This window comes from Coregonus clupeaformis, chromosome 33, assembly GCF_020615455.1.
Source record: "Coregonus clupeaformis isolate EN_2021a chromosome 33, ASM2061545v1, whole genome shotgun sequence".
Classification (NCBI taxonomy): domain Eukaryota; kingdom Metazoa; phylum Chordata; class Actinopteri; order Salmoniformes; family Salmonidae; genus Coregonus; species Coregonus clupeaformis.
The window spans coordinates 1,605,131-1,609,623 of NC_059224.1; positions in this window are offsets into that span (position 1 = coordinate 1,605,131).

The following is a 4,493-nucleotide window of genomic DNA, read 5'->3' on the forward strand; positions in this document are numbered from 1 at the left end:
ATTTCAATGCTACCGCTATACGTTCAAACACACTGAAATAGGAATCAACCTCTGACTCCCTAAACACAGGTACTAAGGTGATCTGCCTACTAATATCAAACGTAGCAGCCGACACAGCTGGTGAGGATGGCTCACTAGCAGGCATAGTATGAGCAGAGACTAACCTCGCTGTTTCTGCCTCTAGTTCCATTTTACGCATCTCCAGTTCCATCTTACGCGTCTCCAGTTCTTGATCAAGCCTACGCGTCTCCAGTTCCATCTTACGCATCTCCAGCTTGTCTTGCCTGATTTGTGCCCGCTCTTCCGCCTCCATTTGGAGCCGTGTCGAGCGGACATCCATCCTGGCATCACTGTCAGTCAGTGGGGAGAGTGGGTCATAACGGGGCAATGTGGCTGGAGCCTTAGTCTCGTCCTCAGACACTGATGGGCTTACAGGAACAGCAACCACATCCCCTACAGGAGCAGCAGACTCTGGTGGCGGTAACTCAAGCACTCGCTCGTTTAACAATATCGCTAACACTACTTCCCTAACTTCTGCTTTCACTAAACCCCTCGGTATGGGTACAGAAAAGTGGTCAGCCAAAGCCTGTAGATCCACTCTACGACAATTCTCAAAAACCCCCCACGTAGGGTTTTCCAAAAATGCCTCCAACTCAAAAGTAGCCATTCTACTAGCAACACGAGCCGTCGACTACTGAACACACACAAAAAAAAACAGGTAGTTACAGCTGCTAAGCTCAACACTGAACCAGACACTAACTAATTTACATGAGTAGCATGGGATAGATCCCAGACGAGCCCCCACTTTATGTTACGAACCCCGTGGCTCTAAACGTCTAGGGTGGATGGACATGAGACCCGTAACATAAATTATGCAAATTAGTAGTGTGGCATGGAGCAGTGAGAACAAATGTGACACAACAACCATGAACTACCGTCAAACACAAATGGTTTATTACTAAACACACGGTAAAGGTTTGGGAAAAAGGGCTGAGCAGGACCCAAGAAATGAAACAATAGTGTAAAACCCCCTAAACTGATCTAGCCTGCCTGAAGAACCGCTAGGCTACTGCTAGTCATACAAAAGTACAGTGGGTGGTCCGCTCAGGTCTAACTAGTGTTCTTAGACAGAATTCTTCCTACGGGTAATGTACGCCCAAGGGCAACTAGCTTAAACTCCCCTTTTCCCAGAAACACACAAAGCTACCAAACAGGGTAATCAGCAACAAAGTAAGTACACAATACACAGGACACCACAGTATCCACACTCACATAAAGAAAAGGCTTCTAACAAAGTTACCAATAGGGTAACCAACAACTTAGTGAGTACACAACACACAGGACACCACCGTGTCCATACTCACATATGGCAAAAATCTCTCTCTCAACAAACACAAGTGACTGGTTTTATATAATGGGATGTGTGATTGAACAAACGAGTAACAGGTGGTGCAATGCACAGGAATGTTCCCTGATTGGTCCAATCAGCAGACACCTCAACGACCACCAATCAGGAACATACAGGACACCTGTGATTAGGGCAGAAGGAGAGAAACACACAAAAACACAGGATACCTGTATCCGTAACACGCATCAAACCTCAAGGCCTGAGGTGCTGAGGGCCAAGATGACATTTTGTACTGAACACATTCTCTAAACAACGCCTTATATACCTCCGTTAGTAGTGTAGGGAGAATTTCTCATTATTAACATCTGGCTTTACTATTACTGCCTCATACCACTTGTCACTTGTCTTGAAATAATTAGCTAGAAACGTAGTGGAAACTTAGGAAGAGCCTTTTCACATTGTATCAGAATAGTATACAGACACAGACAGACTGAGGTACTAAAGAAGAGAAACAAGGGCTGAGATACTTGAAAAAAAGGCTTTAATGACAAAGGAGATTTTGTGATTCAAAGAACACACATTTGTTCCAACTTTCACACAGAAACATACCCACTGCACCTTAGCTCAGGGCTAAGCGAATGTTCACACTTGAACATTGTAAAACGGGCTAGCACTAACCTTAACTCAGGGCTAGCTGGCCCTGCTCCGGAGCAGGCTAGCCCCAGAAACACGGTGCCAAAATAGCCAGTGTGAAACGGGGTCAAGAACAACGCATATAATCTTCACTGTCCAATCACAAAAGCTACACATTTACATTCAATTTTTTTTGTATGCTTATGATGGCCTGTGATGTGTTCTGCATGCTATTTTAATGTCAATTTATAATATTTCATCCTTCTATCAGAGGACAAAAAACTAAAAATAAATAAAAAAACAATAATACTTTCATCCATGCAAAAACATTAGTTGCTATGGCTAACAAAAATGGTTGCTATGCAGGCTGGCTAACTTCTCCTCACTTAGCTTAGCCAACTGAAGCCACAGCCTTTACAGCTGGAAGGGCAGCAAATGATCCATTTTCATCTGCTTTCATATTGACATTTAATTGGATATAGCTATCCATGACAATAATATTGTTGCATGATTTCGCCTGGATCAGAAAAGTTGATGTCTCGTCTGTGCCCAGAGTTCTCTGTGCAGGGGCGAGATCGCATTTAAAAAAAAAAAAGTGTAACATTGATTTCGAGGTTGGACAGGCAGACAGCAAGGGTGATACAAGCCATCACTGTTGGAAATAAAATGCTAGGCTAGAAGTAAAGGGAAATAATGTGTTAATAAATGCCTTATTGCTTCTAACGTTGGTTGCATGTGTGTTTGTCCATTACGGCCAGTCTTAGCCTGGGGCTCAGAACAATGAAGTGTGAAAAGGCCTAAAGCATTGAATTCATTGACAACAGTAGCATCTGAAAAGAAAAACATACAACCAGCATAATGGCCTTTTTTTTATTTATATATATAACATCCACAACACTTACCCCTCCTGGAACAGATTGAGTGGGTGAAAACGGACATCCCTGACGGGTCAATTACGAACTAATGGAAACAGTTCATATTTAACCAGTAAAAGTGTGCGTTCCAAATGGCACCCTATTGGCATTATAGAGGAATAGAGAAAATTGGTATATAAGGAATAGGGTGCCACTATATAGGGAATAGGGTACCACTATATAGGGAATAGGGTGCCACTATATAGGGAATAGGGTACCCCTATATAGGGAATAGGGTGCCACTATATAGGGAATAGGGTGCCACTATATAGGGAATAGGGTGCCACTATATAGGGAATAGGGTGCCACTATATAGGGAATAGGGTACCACTATATAGGGAATAGGGTGCCACTATATAGGGAATAGGGTACCACTATATAGGGAATAGGGTGCCACTATATAGGGAATAGGGTGCCACTATATAGGGAATAGGGTACCACTATATAGGGAATAGGGTACCACTATATAGGGAATAGGGTGCCACTATATAGGGAATAGGGTACCACTATATAGGGAATAGGGTACCACTATATAGGGAATAGGGTGCCACTATATAGGGAATAGGGTGCCACTATATAGGGAATAGGGTGCCACTATATAGGGAATAGGGTACCACTATATAGGGAATAGGGTACCACTATATAGGGAATAGGGTACCACTATATAGGGAATAGGGTACCACTATATAGGGAATAGGGTACCATTTGAGACGCACGCAAAGGTTTCCAGAGGAGCTGTGAAACTATTCATTCACACTTTACAAAGTGCAAGAAGCACATTGAGTCGACACGATTCCCACTCAGTTATCACAGAATAAATACAAAAAAGTGGAATAAAACAGCTAAAATAACATTAAATGAAATAGAAAAATGACAGCTTGTCCTTGACGTGTGCCTCCATAATTTTTTAAAAAGTGTTTAAATCATTTTCTCTCTTTAGTCTAAAGTGCATCCAAGGACACTGTTTATATTAGTAAACCTCTTCATCTAAAACTTTAACTTCATGTGATTATGGCTGTACATTTAGGCCCTTTGATACCTGAATTCTCAGCTCTTGGCTAAATAATTATACAACGGTTAACCCCTTTACAATAGCTTTACATAGAGGTTACCTTTATAACATTCGCTCTACACAGAGAGAGGAAGGGTTCGAGCGCTTAAGATTGACCAACGCTACATCATTTTTGTTTGTTTGCCTGTTAAATGTTTACTTACGACGGTACAATACAGAAAACAATTTATAAAGCCATGCAAGTCAACCATCAAGTCAACCTCTGATGTTTTATCTAAACATCTTCTCACAGACCCTGTGTTCTAACCCCTGCTCCTTCCTGAGAGGGGCATGGGGGAGGGAGGGAGGGAGGGAGGGAGGGAGAGAGAGAAGGCAGACGAGGAGGAGGGGAATCTGCCCGCTATCTCTCACGCGACCGACCTTCACATCCTAGTAGCTTGTTCTGCCATACAGACAGACACAGAGAGAGATACAGACAGACAGACACAGAGAGAGATACAGACAGACACAGACAGAGAGATACAGACAGACACAGAGAGAGATACAGACAGACACAGACAGACAGAGACAGAGAGAGATACAGACA